The sequence below is a fragment of the Hemiscyllium ocellatum genome, chromosome 1, assembly GCF_020745735.1.
Source record: "Hemiscyllium ocellatum isolate sHemOce1 chromosome 1, sHemOce1.pat.X.cur, whole genome shotgun sequence".
Lineage (NCBI taxonomy): Eukaryota > Metazoa > Chordata > Chondrichthyes > Orectolobiformes > Hemiscylliidae > Hemiscyllium > Hemiscyllium ocellatum.
Genome location: NC_083401.1, coordinates 96,839,238 through 96,860,462, shown reverse-complemented (window position 1 = coordinate 96,860,462; position 21,225 = coordinate 96,839,238).

Below are 21,225 nucleotides of genomic sequence, written 5' to 3'. Positions count from 1 at the left end.
GTGCAGCAAAGTGGCAGTAAGAAGATGATCAGCCACGATCCAAGTGAATAGCATGGCAGCCTTGATGAGCTGAACTGTCTATTCCTGCTCTTATGCTCCCATGTTTGTAACATCCTGGGGGGTATGATTAACCAGAAACTCAATTGAACCTGCCACAGAAACACCTTGCAGGTCAGAGGCTAGGAATACTCTGGTGAGTAACTCACCTCCTGACTCCCCAAAGCCAGTCCACTGTCGATAAGGCACAAGTTAGGAGTGTGATAGAAAAGGTCCCACTTGCACAGACGAGTGCAGCTCCAACAACTCAAGAAACTTGATACTATTCAAGACAAAGCGGCCTGCTTGATTTGCACCAAATCCACAAACACCCATGTCCTCCTCCACCATGTTCAGTAGCAGCAATGTGTGCCATTCGCACTGCAGAAAGGGCAGCAGATAAATGGAATCTGCAAGGTCCTCTCTAAGCCACTTACCGTCCTGACTTGGATCATTGTTGTTGGGTCAAACTCCTGGAACTCCTTTCCTGATAGTATTGTGGGTCTACCTACAGCAAATGGACTGCAGTGGTTTAATGCTCTTCACCACTATTTCTGAAGCGCAAATAGGAACAAACGATAAATGCATATATCCCATGAGTGAATGTAAAAAATGGATCTGCATCGATGCTAATCCCAAATTCAGGCCCAATAGTCCAGCTTACAGTGTTAATGCACCCTCCCAGCTCAGGAATTCCAGGCTCTTGCTTCTTGATTTGCCAGTACATAACTGAAAACGCTTTTAGCGTTTTACTTCGGCTGCAGCAGTTTTATGTGACAGTAATAGACAAAGAGAGTTAGATGGCAGGGGTCATAATGATAGGAATGAAATGTGGAAACAGTTTAGAACCATATAACAGAAATTAAACACATGGGTGGCTTTAAATCAATGTTTGATGAATTATGTCATTACATTGCTCATGTCAGGATGCCTAGTGATGCCAATTTTTAAATGTTTATTCACTAAGGACTGAAAGATCATTATGACATAAACCTTTTGGCAAATATCAGTTCAGGTTATTAGGAAACAGGAACATGTTGCACTGCTTATTAAGCCATTGAATGCTCAATTTATTTCCAAACTGTTATTTTCAAAAGCTGTAATGGGTGAACTTGATACCTACTTAATGATAATTTCTGAAGAAAATCAACTTGCAATGCAATGGCAAATTCAACCCTTCAAGTACCAGAAACATCTGTCTATCTCAGCAGTAATGTTTCCAAACAAATTACTATTTTTCTCCAAATTACTGGATACTCCCTCACTTGGCTTCGACAATGCAAAACTAAATCATTGGCTGTCAGCTGCATTGTTGGCCAGTAAGCAGAGCAGTATGGCAGTTTGGTGGCTATGTAGAGTTTATGATTTAGAATCTTAGCATGCAAACTTGCAAACTAAACCAACTGTGAGCCAGATCATGGAACCCTCAGTATTCTTCTGAAAATCCAACCGGGTCACACATATTCTTCAGGGAAAACAACTGGCAGATCCACGTGATCACAGATACTAGTCAGTACCACGTGGGCACCTTCTCAGAGTGAAGAGCAATAATGCGATCTTACTGGAATTACTGTCACTCTGATAGTTCAAGTTTTTTTTTAAAAAAACCTCACTCTCATTCCAAATGAGGAGCTTTGTCATAAAAATCAGAAAAAAACATTTGCTCAGATTTGCTGATTCAAGTGAAGAGAAGACACCACTCCTCCAAATAATACAACATAGTCCATGTTCCCAACCCACACTGAATTCTGATCAGTATATGAAGCAATACAGTTCCTTAATATGATAATACTCAGGCTTTTAGAAGACACACTTTAGGTCAATGCACACTGGCCACTGATTCCTCAATAGGTCAGCATCTATTTATTAAAAATGGCGCACATTTTAACTACATCTTGTAATTTCAGGTGCTCAAATTCGATGGAATTTTATTACCTACTTATGACTTTCTATTTCTATGCAGAGTTGCAATTATATTATCTTTGGAGTATTATTAACCAATTGAAATGAACGAATTGATGCTGTACTAAAATATAAAACAAGGATTTTACTAGAACTTAAGTAAATAACATTCAATGATACTTCAAACTCTTTGTTTAGACAAACTGGCACTGATACTAGTCTCGACTATCTTTTTTCCAGCAAGAATATAGAGACAGCAAGACAACGAAAAGATACTTCCTTCCCAAATTCCTGATGTGTAGCTCCTGCACCTAGGCCATAAAGCCTATTCAGCAAACCTTAGTGGAGTAGGTCTGGCTCAATGCAGACCAATCTCAGCTTGAGATCCTAAAAGAGTCATATGCACCACAGTCTTACGTTGAGTTTTTTTTGAACATTTCTCATTCTAGCAAGTTTTCTCACTCTATCTTATCAAACCCATCCCATTAATAATTTACCTCGCCCATTGGCATCTCTCCCATCGAATTTGCAGCCAATCTTATAACACACGTTTCCTTGAGCAACTAACCATTCAGCAGATAGCTCAGAATTCACCCTCCTCCCTTGCACCAGCACTAACTTTAAAACCTGGTTGGGCACCCAGAGTAACACTGTCCATCTGCGGCTACCCTGCATGGTTGCTGATTTTTGCCCCAGACATGACAAGCAGGAGAGAATTGGTCCCCGGTTTTGTTTGCAGAAGGTCATGTTGGATGGTGGGGTGTACAAACAAGACATCATCTTTTCCAGAACCAGCCATGCCAGCCTAGCCTGAGGTGGCCATATGGGTTAAAACATGCCCAGAGAGGAATGCCCAGAGCGGTAGGAAGAAAGTCAACATCCTTTTCCACTCCATCAGCATAAGTGCCACCATTTTCAAAATCTCACTCTATCACTGCTTTTGTACCCACCTCCCACCAAGGCTCATGCTCTACCACTTTCTCTTTCATCTGCAAAATCTTCCACCACTTGGCAATCCCAAGCTGGTCCAGTCAATGAGCTGGGTGTGTATTCCTGAGTACATAGTGTCCTTGCAGCGCATTACAATGAGGGTTGCTAGTGCAGCATCAAATTGCAGAAGCATGTTGTAAGTGCTTTTTTCAGGTCTTTTTAGGAAGACGACATTGATATCAAAAACTAGGTCATGTTGTGCCTGTGTTACAAGTTACAATTTCTATCTTTCATATTTCTGAAATAAATTAATATTTGTCAGAATGAGATAATTGAAAATTTATAAAATTTTACAGTAATAAAAACATCAATGTTTTTAAAAGACTATTTAAGTTTTTAAAGGATATTCTAAAACAATTAGGTCAAACTGTTCCTACAGTTATCATGTCCAAGTTACTCTGATGAGCGGAACATATTTGGATTTGTGTGTTGGCACAGGGATAGAACAACTTCCTGGAATATCACTTTGTGTTATTAATTAGCAGTAGCAACAATTATTACATCATAACCGTATGCAAATATATGCAGGATTTATACTTTCCACATACTGTGACTAAATTTTTATACTGTTTTTGGACTTTATCAGTGCACATTGGAAATAAAATTAATTATCTATTTAACACATTAAGTTAGTTTTTGATCAAAAAAATCTTGTTGTAAGTTATCCAAAATTCAAACAGGTTTAGAAAGATTCTCCCGATTCAAGGTAAGAATTTTTTTTACATGTACCAATAATAGCAAATGCACGACTGACACATGCTTTGAAGAATATATTTATACAACAAACCTCTAATGTTCTAAATGAAAATGAATTATTGAATGAGAATTACAAATGTGTTGCAATATGCGCAATGCATTCTTTGGATACCATCATAGCAGTTTTGAAGAGATACTTTTTAGGGAGGTTCAGGAGGAATAAATTCCAGACACCTTATATTTGCATTGCATTATATTTTGGTGTAACAGCCTAGACAATTAATAACATCTTCTCCATACATTATTGGAGCACAGCCCTGAGGGTTGGATTTCCAACTCTCACAGAGACATGGCCATGATCAAAGCTGAGTTAAGCCACAGATCACTAAGTGGAAGAGGGTGGGCCTATTGCTTTGTGGGGATCCAGACAGCCTCCATGCTAACTGCAAAATTGGACATTACAAACAAAATAATTTCAGGCTCCTCTTTGGCTTGAATTCAAAGTGATTGACTTCCATTCAGCAAGCAAGTATCGTTCTTAAATTCCATACTTTCCATACAACAATATTTAAAGAACATGATAAAACACAAGCATGTTGTTACCTTTCATGCTAATTCATCTCTTCCCAGATATTGGAAATGTAAAACTTGCTCGTAATTCCTAGGTCACTTTTTAAAAAGAATATAATATATTCCTTTAACCATTTTCAAACATACCCTCCATGTTTTCAACATTGCTCAAGTACACTCAGCACTGTCCAGTTCATTCGCCTGTGCTTTGGAATTATCATAATTCTCTTTTCACAGACCCAATGTGCTCCCTTCTTTATCCTTTGATAGACCTCTTCTAAAAACTCTTCACTGTCCCTTAATTTGATCCTTTTTTTTAACTCTAGTTCTGCACCTAGCCTTTTTTTTTCACACAGCATACTTGAAAAATTAGAGACAGTTTTCTTGAATAGTATTATTGAAATTGCTGTAGTTGAACTCAAACCTTCAGTATAATAAAAATGATAGTACACTGTTTATACAAGATATTTTATTTCTTATATAGTCAAATATTTCCATATGTTTCACCCTTTCCTTTGAGTAGTGTTGGGAGTTTGTACTTTTAAATAAATATTGGATTCAGCTCAGCAAACTTTAATTCTGAATTTTCTACTGGAGAATATGACAAATATTAAAGATTTATTTTAAGCAACCATGACAAGACTTCGTTCAGAATTTTGACTGATTTACTTAATGCAAGCAGACTCATAAAACAAAAGCCTTGTAATCTGATTTCTAAACGTTTAAATGTAGATTTTGCATTTTGACTAGTTTTAAGTAGAATTGGCTGCCAGCATGTCAGTTGAAAATGTTGAAGATCTTTTTGAAGGATTGGTTAAAGACACCTGTCCAGTTAGCTCCGAAGTAAATTTAATTTTAAACATAAAAGAAATGCTTTCTTTATTAGGAATTGCACTAAGGAGAAATTCGCCCTTAGCTCCAGGACTTTTTTTGCAACCTGTATCAATGGTGCTGTAACCTCACTGACAGCTGGAATTCTGAAACAAAAACAGAAGTTGCTGGGGAATCTTGGCAGATCTGGTAACATCTCTAGAAAGAAAGCAGAGTTTAATGTTTCAGGTCTCATGACCCTCCTCAGAACTCTTGCTGACCATTTCATACCTTTTGATTTTCTCTTTCCTCCTTTCACTCCAAACAGGTTGTATTCAATAAATACCATGACATGAACTTGCCAACTGAGGTTTTAAAAAGGAACACCAATGGTATGTTATTTTCCCCACTACAAAGGATTTTAGTACTTTAAAGCATAATCGATATTCTTTTTTTTACTCAAAAAGAGATTTTTAAGTCTACTTCAATTCTAAATTAATCAAAATTCAAATCACAGAGGAGGCTTTTATCACCACTAGTGTTTGGTGATAAAAGCCTCCTCTGTGACTTGAATTTTGTCACATTTACTGCAAAACACACAAGTTAATAATAAATAGTAACTACTTTTGAAGCATACTTATGTACACCACACCAAATATTTGTAAAAAATGGCTTTACACCATAACTGAAAAAATGTAAAGGATTAATTGAAATTCTGTGGAAGGACCAGCTTGAAATAACACCTCAAAATCCACTATAGAATCCAATTAGGATTAGCTTGATCTCTGCCTGGTCAATAACACTTTTGTGATACCATCAAGGAATGTGCTCTGCCTAGGAAATAAGAAATAAAACATAATGCTGGTACTTCAGTAAGGAATTTGGTCAGCACTTGAAACATTACATGCATAATCCAATACTGAGATCAGAAAATATTGTTTTCTACCATTATGTTCCACTACCGAAATAAAAACTTGCCACCAAAGACAACATTGCATGCATCACTCTTTCTTTACGTCCCATAATTAATGCAGCTCACAGGACCTGATCAGATGTCCGCTAGAACTCTGTCGAAGGCTAGTCAAGTGATTGCTGAGATATTTGTATCATCGATAGTCACAGGTGAGCTGCTGGAAGACTAGAGGTTGGTTAACGTGATGCCACTGTTTAAGAAGGGTAATATGGACAAGCCAGGGAACTATAGACCAGTGAGCCTGATGTCAGTGGTGGGCAAGTTGTTGGAGGGAATCCTGACGGACAGGATTTACATGTATTGGAAAGGCAAGGACTGAGTAGGGATAGTCAACATGGCTTTGTGTGTGGGAAATCATGGCTCACAAACTTTATTGAGTTTCTCTTAAAGAAGTAACAAAGATAATTGATGAGGGCAGAGCTATGGACATAATCTATTTGGGCTTCAGAAAGGTGTTCAACAAGGTTCCCAATGGGAGACTGGTTAGGTAGAGTCATAGAGATGTACAGCATGGAAGCAGACCCTTTGGTTCAACCCAATCTAGTCCCACCTGCCAGCACCTGGCCCATATCCTTCCAAACCCTTCCTATTCATATATCCATCCAGGTGCCTTTTAAATGTTGCAATTTTACTAGCCTCCACCACTTTGTCTGGCAGCTCATTCCAAACATTCTGAGTGAAAATGTTGCCTTTTAGGTCTCTCTTTCCCCTCTCACACTAAACCTACGCCCTCTAGTTCTGGACTCCCCAACCCCAGGAAAAAGATTTTGTCTGTTTATCCTATCCATGCCCCTCATGATTTTATAAACCTCTATAAGGTCACCCCTTAGCCTCCAACGCTCCAGGGAAAACAGCACCAGCCTATTCAACCACACCTTCTAGCTCAAATCCTCCAACCCTGGCAACATCCTTGTAAATCTTTTCTGAACCCCTTCAAGTTTCACAACATCTTTCCGATAAGAAGGAGGCCCGAATTGCACACAATATTCCAAAGGTAGCCTAACCAATGTCCTGTACAGCTACAACATGACCTCTCAACTCTTGTACTCAATACTCTGGTCAATAAAGGAAAGCATACCAAACACCTTCTTCACTATCCTATCTACCTGTGACTCTACTTTCAAGGAGCTATGAACCTGCACTCCAAGGTCTCTTTGTTCAGCAACACACCCATTAAGTGTATAAGTCCTACTACGATTTGCTATTCCAAAACGTGGAATACAGGGAGAAGTAGCCATTTGGATACAGAACTGGCTCAAAGGTAGAAGACAGACAGTGGTGGTGGGGTGTTGTTTTTCAGACCAGAGGCCCATGACCAGTGGAGTGCTGGGTCCATTACTTTTTGTCATTTATATAAATGATTTGAATGTGAGCGTAAGAGATATAGGTTTGCAGATGACACCAAAGTTGAAGATGTAGTGGACAATGAAGAAGATTACCTCAGATTACAATGGGGTCTTGATCAGATGGGCCAATGACCAAGGAGTGGCAGATAGAGTTTAATTTAGATTAATGCGAGGTGCTGCATTTTGGGAAAGTAAATCTGAGCAGTACTTATACACAATGGTAAGGTCTTAGGGAGTGTTGCTGAACAACGAGACCTTGGAATGCAGGATACAAAGGAGACCTAATGGGGAACTTTTTCATGCAGAGAGTGGTACGTGTATGGAATGAGCTGCCAGAGGAAGTTGGGAGGCTAGTACAATTGCAACATTTAAATGGCATCTGGATGGGTATATGAATAAGAAGGGTTTAGAGAGATATGGGCCAGGTGCTGGCAGGTGGGACCAGATCGGGTTGGGATATCAGGTTGGAATGGACAATTTGGACTGAAGGGTCTGATTTTGTGCTGTACATTTCTATGACTCTATGACCTGTAACTTTGCACTCCCTATTCTGGGGAAAAGACCTTGACTATTCACTCTATCCATGCCCCTCATGATTTTAGAAACTCTCCAGTGAAAATAGCCCCAGTTTATTCAGCCTCTCCCTATTGCAGGGAGACCAGATTGAATACAATATTTCAAAAGTGGCCTAACCAATGCCCTGTACAGCTGCAAGATGACCTCCTAACCCTTATACTCAATGCACTGATCAATAAAGGGAAGTGCACCAAACACCTCCTTCACACCCTGTCTATCTATGACTCTACTTTCAAGGAGCTATGGGCCTGCACCTCAAGATCTCTTTGTTCACCAACACTCCCTAAGACCTTACCATTAAGTATATAAGCTCTGCCCTGATCCACCCTCATGTTTAAGAATACATGTTACGTTGTAATGAACAGATATTTTTCAGTTTATTCAAAGGACTGTGAAAGCATATCAAAAGAGGAACAGTTGGCCATTGTAATTGTTATATTTAGACATTTATACTAATAGTGTGACTTGTGAAGTATTGGCATTTGATTATCACCACATTCCTCTTGTTATGGCAGTGACAAGATATAATAAATGGTTAACATACAGTCAGTGACATAAAAGTATAAATTCTTATCCCTCTGACTATCCCCAAAACACAGCTTACTCAGGAAATACAACTTTGTGATGTTTTTTCAATTACTCTTTAAAAAGAACAAATAGGTTTCATCTTGAAATCAACGAAAGGCTTTCTTTTCAAAAATGTGGATACCATCTTGGCAACTTGTTCTTAGTGAGCTTTCCTCCAATTCAGTCTCTTTTAGCGGGCTTTCATCTAAAGGAACCAGAATCAAGAAGATTTCTCCAAACAGGTCACTATTAAATCGGAGCAGCAAAGCAAGCAGTTATCACCAGTCATGTGTTGGGACACATATATATTTATTGATTATGATTCCTAACTGCCTCTGGGTAATTAGGGGTGGGTAAAAAAATGCTGGCCTAGCCAGAGACAGACATATCCCATGAACAAAACAAAAACATCACAGACTCCAATTTATTTATGAAAATGTGAACTTCAATTCAATGGAGAGAAGGATAGTCAGGCACTTGGAAAAAAATGGCCGGGGTACATGCGATTAAAAAGTATACTGTTTTCTCCTTTTAAAGTTATAGAAACATGTTTGATTCAATCTTTTAAGATTACACGATGTAACATTCACTCACTGAATTAGCAAGTATATCAATTTCAAATGACCTGTTTCTGTCAAATGAATGGAGGATTGAGTTTATTTTTTAACAACTAACTTCAGTTTACTTACGTGTAATGATCAAGTAAATAATGTATCATAATATTCTGTTTAATTGTGGTCAATGTAAGACACCTTGTAAGAATGGTCTTATGTCGAAATGAACATGGGTCTATTGTGTTATTAGGGCTTTTATGGCGTCAAACAAATTTAAACTGTTGAGTCACTTTGAAGTAAAACAGCTTTAGTGGTTAAGCCATACACTTCTATGTTCTACATCACTTAGTGTGAAACTTAAAGGTCATTAAAGGTAAATAATCTCTTTAAAAGTATACAATGAGTCTATATACTTATGTTACACTGGAATTATGTTCCGTAAAAAGTTCTATACAATGATTTTTTGTAAGACAAACTAGGCTGTATAGTTTGAGTACAGTGATTTGTTTCCTAATAAGGTGCTATGGTCTGGAGAGAGTTTTTGTAATCCCATCTCTGCAGAACGTAAGAAGGCTGTATTGTTTTTTTCAAAGTGATTTTCAAGTCAAATTGCTACAGGTATTAGCAGTTATTATGGAACCATAATAGCCTGGTCTATTGAAGAGTGAAAGAGTGAAGGTTGGTATTTAGATTAGATTACTTACAGTGTGGAAACAGGCCCTTCGGCCCAACAAGTCCACACCGGCCCATTCCCCTACATTTACCCCTTCACCTAACTCTATTGGGCAATTTAGCATGGCCAATTCACCTAACCTGCACATTTTTGGATTGTGGGAGGAAACCAGAGCACCCGGAGGAAACCCACACAAACATGAGGAGAATGTGCAAACTCCAAACAGAGAGGCGGGAAATGAAATAGGCGTCTGAGCAAAGTGAGGAAATTTGAAATCCTAAAACTTGAGGTGCTGCAGATTTGGTGGTGGGGGAGTTATTCATTCATTGAGAGACTGCCTTCAACTAATTGCCTATTTGCATCTTACTGTTACCCAACAATTTCAAGCCCGCTTCCCATTGGCCTGCAAATCCCCCGAGGTGAAACCCGGAATACAGTAAAATGATGTTGACATCTCCCTCTCACCTTAGGGAATTCCCTGCACACATCCAAACCCACCTCCCCGGTCTGTTTAATCCCTCTCAGACTACTTCTGCTTCTCTTGTTTCTCCCCTTTTCTGTTTTTATTTCAGATTTCTAACATCTGGAGTATTTCACATTTATGCTTATTTTACCAACTGTTTCCTAAGTCTACTTTTGAAGTGCCTGCAGATGTGTGAGGCCACTTGTCAAAGACAAACATTTTCACTTCTCTAGGTATATGATTATTAGATACTGTGTTATATCACTGTACAGTCAGATTTTGGTCAGTGCAAGCAAATAGTTAAATGCTCAGGCTATTTCCAAAAGTGACAATCTCAACTGTATCAAAGAGTCTCAGTGGTTAGCACCACTGCCTCACAGCACCAGGGACCTTGGGTTCGATTCCAGCCTCAAGCAACTGTCTGTGTGGAGTTTGCACATTCTCCCCATGTCTGTGTGGGTTTCCTTCGGGTGCTCTGGTTTCCTCCCACAGTCCAAAGATGTGCAAGCTGGGTGAATTGGCCGTGCTAAATTGCCCGTGCTAAATTGCCCGTAGAGTTAGGTGCATTAGTCAGGGGTAAATATGGGGAATGGGTCTGGGTGAGTTACTCTTCAGAGGGTTGGTTGGACTAGTTGGGCCGAAGGGCCTGTTTCCACACTGTACGGAATCTAATCTAACAAATCTAATCTAATGTACCTTAAACTCATATCACAATCCCTGAATACGTAGCATCCCATTGGCATATCCAGTTGATGGGATGGAGTAATGTGTAAATGTGTATTGATGACTCTGAACCTCATGAGGTTCATAGCTTCAAGTCAAATATAGTCTGGAAACATGCTTTTTATTAACACCAATTCGCTATATGCCCAACACTGAACAGTCAGGTTTCCTTCAAAGTAAAAGTCACTCACAGCATGTCCTGAGGAAAGTAAATAATTAGAATGTTCTCAGAGTCAAGATTTCAATTTTGATCACCAAGAGTTGCTCAATATGCTACCACTGAGCCCTGAAGAACCGAACTTCCTGACCGAGTCAATGGCAACAGCAAAGATATCAGTACATGCATATAAACTGCTCGGCATTGATCTCAACAACTAACCTATTACAAACACATCTACAGACAACAGGTTGTTAAATTAATCTTGGAAAAGATTGGTGGATGTGCAAAAGTTATGAACAATCCGGTACAGTTTATTGGTGTCACAACCTGAATTTACACCATCATGCAAGCTGACATAGGGCTATATCAGTCAACTCTCGCAAAGATACTCAAATCTCATAAAGGAGTGACTTGCATAACAGAACACAAGAAATTATGTGGATCTGAACTTGTAACAAGTGTATCTGGATTTGAAATATTATAGGCTCAGTGTCTGGCATTAACTGAAAATTGAGAGTCATTATAATTAGATTTTTTTATTATTTGACTGAGTCAGTAACTGAGTCAGAGGTATTTCTGATTGACTTCCAATTTCGCAAGAGTCAGGAACCGAACCTGGGATAGTTTGCATTATTTAGCATGATATCAGTTGATACCATTATGTATTTTCAAAAGATCACACAGGCTGATAGAAAGATCAGCTTAGGTGAAAATCAACAAATTATTTTAAATGGTTATAGTTGTCAGAGCTCAACCAGATTATGAGTAGGAGAAGGAGGAGGCTCCACAAATATCAGTAGGGTGGAAAAGCCCAGCACATCAGTATAGAGGTTAAGGCTGAAGCATTTGCAGCAACTGTCAGATAGGAATGCCATGTGGATGATCTGTCTCAGCCTCCTCCAGTAGTCCCCAGCATTACTGATACCAACCAGCCTTCAGCTAACTCAATTCATTCCACTTGATATCAAGAAACAGTTGGAGGCACTGGATACTGCAAAGGCAATGGGCCTGACAACATTCCAGTAATAGTACTTGCTGTTCCCCTAGCCTCTTTCAGTACACTTACAACAAAGGCATCTACCCGACAATTGCCCAGGTATGTTCTGTCAGTAAAAAGGAGGTTAGGCAGCATCTCAGGAATAGAGAATTCGACGTTTCGAGCATAAGCCCTTCATCAGGAATAAGAGAGAGAGAGCCCGCCCACACCTCCACACTCACTTCCCTCCAAGGCCCCAAGGGATCCTTCCATATCCGCCACAAGTTCACCTGTACCTCCACACACATCATCTATTGCATCCGCTGCACCCGATGTGGCCTCCTCTATATTGGTGAGACAGGCCGCTTACTTGCGGAACGCTTCAGAGAACACCTCTGGGCCGCCCGAACCAACCAACCCAATCACCCCGTGGCTCAACACTTTAACTCCCCCTCCCACTCCACCGAGGACATGCAGGTCCTTGGACTCCTCCACCGGCAGAACACAACTACACGACGGCTGGAGGAGGAGCGCCTCATCTTCCGCCTGGGAACCCTCCAACCACAAGGTATGAATTCAGATTTCTCCAGCTTCCTCATTTCCCCTCCCCCCACCTTGTCTCAGTCGGTTCCCTCAACTCAGCACCGCCCTCCTAACCTGCAATCCTCTTCCTGACCTCTCCGCCCCCACCCCACTCCGGCCTATCACCCTCACCTTGACCTCCTTCCACCTATCCCACCTCCATCGCCCCTCCCCCTAGTCCCTCCTCCCTACCTTTTATCTCAGCCGGCTTGGCTCTCTCTCTCTTATTCCTGATGAAGGGCTTATGCTCGAAACGTCGAATTCTCTATTCCTGAGATGCTGCCTAACCTGCTGTGCTTTGACCAGCAACACATTTGCAGCTGTGATCTCCAGCATCTGCAGACCTCATTTTTTACAGTAAAAAGGAGGACAAATCCAACCCATTCAATTACTGTCCCATCAGTCTACTCTTGATCATCACTTAGGGGCCAAAGGGGTCATCAATAGTGCTATCAGGCAGCACCTGCTCAGCAAAAACCTGCTCAGTGACTCCCAGTTCGGGGTTCCACTAGGGCCACTCACTTCCTGAACTCATTACATGGACATCACATGGACAAAAGAGCTGAATTCCAGAGGGGAGGTAAACAGTGACAGACATGTGAAGACCACATTTGACCAAGTGTGGCATCAAGGAGCAAAACTGAAGTCAACAGAAATCGGGGGAAAACTCTCCGTTGGATGGAATCATACCTGGCACAAAGAAAGGTGGTAGTTGTTGGAGATAGAATATATAACTGTAGAGCACAGGGACAGGCCAACCATGATGTCATTCTAAACCAATTCCATTTGCCTGCACATGGTCTCTATCCCTCTATTTCTTGCCCGTTCATGTGTTTATCTAAATGCTTCTTAAATATTACTATTGTATCTGCTACTAGCAAAAATAATCCAAGTTTGTCCAACCTCTTCATATAGCTACTACACAGAGTCTACTACAGATCAGTCACCTCAGCTCCAGAATATCTCTGCAGGACTTTCTCAGAGTAGTGTCCTGGTCCAACCATCTTCAGCTGCTTCATCAATAACCTTCCTTCCATTATAAAGTCAGAAGTGGGATGTTCACTGAAGATTGCACAATGTTCAGCACCATTCACAGCTCTTCAGATGCAGCAAGACCTGAACAATATGTAGATTTAAACTATCAAACAGCAAGTGACTTTCATGGTGCACAAATGCCAGGTAATGACCACCTGCAACAAGAGAGAATTGAATCATCACTCCTTGACATTTATTGGCATTACCATCACCGGATCCCCTATTATCAACATCCCAGTGGTTACCATTGACCTGCTTGTTTCTGATCAGAGGCTAGGAATCCTACATCTCCTGACTCCCACGAGTCTGGGTGGTATCTGCAAAGTTCATGTCAGGAATGTCTTGGAATACACAACATTGTTGGGTGTAGCTCCAACAACACTCAAGAAACTTGATACCATCCAAGACAAAGCAGCCCACTTGATTGGTACCACATTCACAATCATCCATTTTCTTCCCCACACAAGCAGTATGTACTATCTACAAAATGCACTTCAGAAATTCACTTGGGATCTTTAGGCAGCAGCTTCCAAACCCACAACCCATGTAGAAGGACAAGGGTAGCAGATACATTGGAACATCACCAGCTACAAGTTCCTCTCCGAGCCACCCATCATCTTGAGTTGGAACTATCTCAGCATTCCTTCACTGTCACTGGGTCAATATCATGGTACTCCCCTCCAGTAGCATTGAGGGTGTATCTAGAGATTCAAGGAGGCAGCTCACCAATTCCTTCTCAAGGGCAACTCAAGACAGCCATAAATAGAGTCATAGAGTCATACAACATAGAAACAGACCCTTCGGTTCAACCCAGCTGCACTGATATCCTAAATTAATCTCATCCCATTTGCAAGCATTTGGCACATAAGCCTCTAAACCCTTCCGATTCATATCCCCACCAAGATGCTGTTTAAATATTGTAATTGTACTAGCCTCCACCACCTCCTCTGGCAGCTTGTTCCATATGTGCATCATCCTCTGCATGAAAAAGTTGCCCCTTAGATCCCTTTCAAATCTTTCCCTTCTTACCTTAAACATATGTTCTCTACTTTTGGACTCATTTACCCAGTGGCCTAGCCACTGATCCCCTCATCCCATGAAAGAATTTTTCTTTTCAAATTGTAATCTAAAAGTCTAAGTTTCTTAAAATAAAAAAAAGTTGCAATACTTTTCAGCACAAATAGCACTTACTGTAAAGCATAAGTATATTTTCACATTCTACTTCAATCATTAATTTGTAATGTCTAAATTTACTCAAGGGCTTCTGATCATAACTCTGATTGGACCAACCAGAAAAAGACATAGATGTACCAATATCTTTCACCCTACTTCGTTAAAAATGATATCTCTGTCTCCCTACCTCTCCAGTTACAATGCAATATCATGAAGTGGACAGAGCCAGTAGCATGGCCTCTGTTTCAGGAGCCTTGGTTTCCCTCACACATTTAGCATTCAGGATAATGGTACAGACCACTCTGTCCAATGAGTTAAGGCATGCTATATTCCAGATTGGCATAAGCAGATGACAATAAGGAGGAAGAGGCCAAGATTAAATATGCAACATAGAGTGCTCGCAAAGAAACACATTTTGGACATTCTCCACATTTCTTGGCTACACTGGGTCTATCAGCACTGGAGAAACATGCACAATGACACGATCTGCCCTTTATAAATCAGATCCTCTCCCTGACCCTAAAAGGTCAGAAATGTCTTGCAGCTTTCCAGGTTTTAAACTCACCTCCAAAATAAACTGCTCCACAATAAGATTGGCGACTCTATCCATCATTACTTCCTTCAATACGTTGTCAGCTTCATCTGAAGTATTCCAGGAAAACTGACTGCAATGGATATGTCAAGGAAAAACAACAGGCCATCTACAAAGTAAACCATTGCACGGTAATGTGCATCATTTTGCAAATGTTCTGGAAACAAAGTCCCTTTATGAAGATTTATAATTGGCTTCACGATAGTCACTGCAATTATTTTCAAATTCAGAAATCCATTTTTCACTTATTTTCTTGGAACTTGAGTATTACCCAGTTGGTTTATAAGCCAATTATTTTCACTAATCAATGCTATTTGCAATAAGTACAGTTGAGAGAAAAATATTAATATCTCTAATTAAGTTCAAATAAATAACAAAGATTTTATCTCGCATTTTGTTTGTTGCATACATTAGAGTTTAGCCAGATTCTGCTGCCCATATCCTAACTTGCACCAAGTCTCACTCTCTGACCTACACTGGCTCTCAGTCAAGTATCACCGAAATTTAAAAATTCTCATCCTTGTTTTCAAGGCTTCATTTCTTTCATGATGTTGTGATTTACTCCAATTCCGACCCCTTGAACATCATGATTTTGATCACTCCGTAACTGGAGGCCATGCTTTCAGATTCCTAGACTACAAACTCTGAAATTTTCTACTTAAACTTCCTTTCCTCTTGAACACTCTCGCCCCTTTATGATGCTTATCAAGATATACCTGTTTTACTAAGTTTTTAGTAAACATCTCCTTAAGCATATCAGTGCCAAATGCTTCATAGTATTCAAGAAACCATCTTGGGATATTTCATATTGTTTAAAGGCATCATAAATAATGGAAGTTAAAATTATTGTTCTATATTGTTTGTTCTTTAGCTGAGTCTGTTGTCCTATTTCTGGAATATCCTAAATATTACAAAGATTCTGGGATAATGAAGGAAAGCTAAGCTTTAATTTAATCCATATATTGACAGAAACAGCAACAGAAGGAACTAAAAATGACAAGAAGGAAGGACAGAATTTTATGGGCTACACACAGACAAGAACAGCTGGAAATGAGGACATGTGTTAGCCAAAATGCTCATCCTTACCTCATCTTACAGATAGCAGGGGAAGTGTCATGTGGACTACCACCATGGACTTGTTATGGCCTTTCAGTGGGCAATGGAAACTGCTCTGATTAACAGGCAGCAGGAGAGGACTGAGCCCAACACGTAGCCCAACAGATTTAACACTACAGACTGCAGGTCAGTGCAAAGGGGGAAGAGTCTCTTCTTCTCAGGCACCTGTGCCTCCTGGAGGTCTCACTCCAAGAGTTTGACTCCCCACATCCAACAGCCAGCCCATGTTAACCCAAATGCCCTCCAACTCTCTTGTTTCTGGGCTTGGATATGATCATGAACTTACGTGTGTTTTGGGACATCAGGTTCCTATTCCTCCTGGGCCTCCTGCAGTACCAGCAGGGTCATTGACTGGTGAGGCACAGAGAATGGTGCCTCCAGTTGGCTGGCAGCTCTGTGAAGCTGGACCTCTTACTGGAGATGGATGGGAGTCCTGTCTTGTATTAAAGGGCCAGTGTTCAAAACTAAAGCAAAGAAAGGCAGCCAAGTGGAGGTGGGGGTTTCCCTTGGAAATTTATGCTCTGGTGCCTAAGATTGTATTTTCTTTCCCTATATGAAGAAAGGATCCTTGTTTATTGGTGAACACAAAATAAAACAATTCCAACTGCTGTCTTTATAGCCGTCATTCTCTGGTTCATGGAACATCACTGAATAAATCAAACATTTAACATAATGTTGAAAAGTACAGACCCAATATCTGGAAAATAAGTACAATACTATTTACAAGTTTACTTCAGTAAATAAAACGGCTATGGAAGCAGACATGGTCTCTCTATTATCCATTTCAATTGCAGAAGTTAGAAATTTAGCAAAAACATTATATTTATTGTTATAAACTGCGTATAAATCAAAACTAATAAAAGTGACAAACAACTTGAAAATTAAGCATTACAAAGCAAACATAAGGACTTCAAAGCACAGAATATAAACTATTCCTCATTATTTCTAGTGCAAATTAGTGTTCAAAATGATAGGATTTAAGAATTTCTATCTTCTACCCACCTATTTATCATTCAGAAATAGGTTAAATTATTCCCCTACCTGAGCAGAATAAAAGACATGTTTATTATTTCTACACTGAAAGCACATTAAAGATGGTGCCAAGCTGAGTTGCATTCACTGGATAAATTCCACCACTAAATGGAAATGATCAGCTGGGATTTCCAGAACCTAGCGTATAAAGTGTGGGACAGGACCTCCAACTTTCATTGTGATCCTGTCTTGACCAGACCAGTTACAAGGAAAGGGCAATATTTCTGTCACTGTTGGTAAAGGTTGCAAAGATATTAAATGTTCCACAGGATCGGAAAGACCAGAGCAATACACTAAATGAGGACTGAGATCTTCACCAGGTAAATGATCAAAGGATGCTTCTGCTAGGTCCTTCCCTGTAATTGCCACTGCTGTGGCCATTTTAACTATCATTAGTCATCTGGATTCACATGCAACAAAGGAAGAATTCGAGCAGTTTTATGAGAAAAGGAAATTCAGTTCAGTTCAGTGAAATGGTGAGAGTCCTCATCGTCCAGTTTTAACTTATTATCAGTATCAAATAGGTTGACTTTAGGAGGGACATAGGGAGAAAATCTATTAATCTATCTATTATGTCTACACATACAGATTCTCAACTGTATACTGTACTTGCTCAGATGGCTGCAGTAGCACTCTCCAAAATCTCTGCTCTAGATCAGAGATTCTTACTAACACATAAAAGCAATTCCACAGCATCTTTCAGGATCACAGGAAATTCTCTATTGTCTATCTCAAACACTGCAGGCAAGGATGCCCTGAGGCATAGTATATTGGCGAAACTATGCAGATGCTACAACAACGGATGAATATAAACCATGGAACAATCACCAGACTGTAGGATTCCCTCCCAATGGCAGAACACTTCAGCAGTCAGGACATTCAGCCTCCAATCCTTGGTTAAATGTTCTCCAAGGTGGACTTTGGGATATGCAACAAAGCTGATAGCCATGTTTGGTACCATTAGGAGGACCTCAACTGGAACATTGGGTTCATGTCACACTACAGGTGAAACCACCACACTAAACACACACACACACACACACAGGCACATATACCATACACTCTCATAAAAACACACGCACATTCACATAGACCCTGCTTCATATACAGGCACTCACTCTCACGGGCATACGCTCCTTCACACTCTCTATTCAAGCACACACACATGCTCTTATACACACATATTCCCTCACACTCACACACACTTTCTTTGAAGTGCACATGCACACACACATACTCTCTCTCACACATGCACCCCCATACACTCTCCCTGTCTCTCCACTGCGCGTGCGCGCGCACACACACACACACACATACACACACACGCGCGCACACACACACACACGCACACACACACATTTTATCAACTCCTACTTTGGAAATAAAACCAGTCTGACTCCAGACTGCGAAACAAACAGACTGGAAACATGGCCTCACACCTAAAAAGTATTATCTGACCTGAAGTGTCGCCTTTATTCTGATAAAACCTGAGGTTATCTTGGGCCAGTGACTTGAAAGAAATTCTGGGATTTACATGTTAATCAATCAAAACCTGCATCTCCATTCTAATTGATTAAAGACTTAATAGCTATCTAGATTTATTCAATATATTTGCATAAGTTATATGATCCTTTGATCATTTACTTATAAAGTATGTGTCCACTGCATTCCCATTCACTAGCTGCCTGGGGAAGGAGCGGGGACTCTGAAAGCTTGTAGTTTCAATAAACCTGTTGGACAATAACCTGGTGTTGTGTGAATTTTTACTTTGTCCACCCTAGTCCAACACCAGCACCTCCACACTATGTAAACTCAACTTTAAACTACATTAATGCATTTATGTAGTTCCAGTTGGTATTTTGTCCCATTTGTTCCTATTTGGTTAATGCTTTACCATTATAAATCTGAAAAAAAAAACAGATTTACAAACTTTCATTTCACTGAGGAGGTTTCAACAACCAGTTCTGAAAGCTTGCTCACTATTTGACGGACAGTAGCAGCTAAGATAAGCATAACATTCTGAAAGAATCAACAACATTCTAATTAAAACAACCCACAACATTCCAAAAAAAAGGTCAATTCACTCCATCTCCTAACATTAACAGGTGATTTAGAAAATACTACAGTCTTAATTCAAATCCAGATCTGCAACTTTGCCTACAAAACTAATTAGTTCTAAGTCCACACCATTGCCATGTAGCAGTTTTTGATGAAACCTTTTTTTTTCGATATTTTGTTTCCAGACACATAGACCAACAATAGTATTACTTTTTTCCATCCTCAATAGAATGAATATAAATAATAGTTTCAATTATTAGGTTGAGAAGATTGCTATGGTTTGGACTACGGTCTTTAAATTTCGGCAGGATTTAGTGACCTTTTCTGAGGTCAGCCTGATGGTAAGTCGAGGTGGTTTGATTGTTAAAGATTAAGTAAAATTTAGATTGTTTTACTGAAAGGAGAGTGCAAGGTATTGATGGTTGGAGGCAATAACAACTGCCTGTGTACTACGATGGATAGACTGAGTCTCCGAATTCCCAGAAAAGCATTGGCAATGTTCGATTGTAAACAACCATGTTTTAAACTGCCCATAATGCAAAGCAGAAGAGAGTTGTGGCCTCAAGGATAGATGATCAGTGTTTCTACCAAGTTACAAGTCCCAAGGTATTTACATCAACAGAGGAGGTGTTTTGGGGGGTGGGGGGAGGATCTAAAATATCTTTGACAACCTACATCCAAGATTAGCCGAGAGTATAATGGATTTGGTCAGCAGCTGTGGGTGCTGGGGTTAATCATGAAAGAAAGTAGATTTAACTACTCACTTGAACTGGAAAAACTGCGTGTGTGACCAGTTAGCTTGAAGTTAACAGATTTGCCTAACTTGTGCTCAAGAAAGAATCTCCAGGAGAAAACCTTTACTGTGTAAAACACAGTTCTTAGATTGAGAGTTTTCAATGTAAGGAAGGAAAAGAACATAAATAGACCCTTGGTAGCTAAGTATCACCTTGGACTGGCTCCAAGAGAATTAAATATCTACTCAAAGGACATTATAAATTATATCTGCAAAGTGTTTTTTCAGTTTGAGCAATTATAGAGTCACAAAGCATGGAAACAGACCCTTCAGTCCAACCAATCCATGGCGAACAAAAGCCCAAACTAAACAAGTCCTATCCGCCTGTCCTTTTTTTCCTATTCATGTATCCATCCAAATGTTTTTTAAATGCTGTAATTGTACTTGCATCCACCACTTCCACAGGAAGTTCATTCCACACATCAACCACCCTATGCCTCTTATGTGTTTTTTAAACTCTCTCCTCTCACCTTTGTGTTAAAAGAAAAAGGGAATGATATTTTTGTGGATATGTTGCCTATAGAATGTTGGCAATAATGCAAAATCCTAAGTGACCATGTTATATAAATAACTGCAAACCAAGAAGACAAAAGGATACTCAGCAGTGAAGGTGTCCATTTTATCTGGAGTTTTTCGGGTATAGTCATCCAACAAATTCTCAATCATATCATTGAGCATTGAGTGAACCTAAAGTAGGAAGCACAATTGCAGTTTTTAAAAGTAATGCAGATGTTACAAAATTCCCAGTTCTAAGACTAAAGATACTAGGCATTTTTAGTTACATTTTATGTTAACTTATTACAGTATTCATTACAGACCATCACTCAAA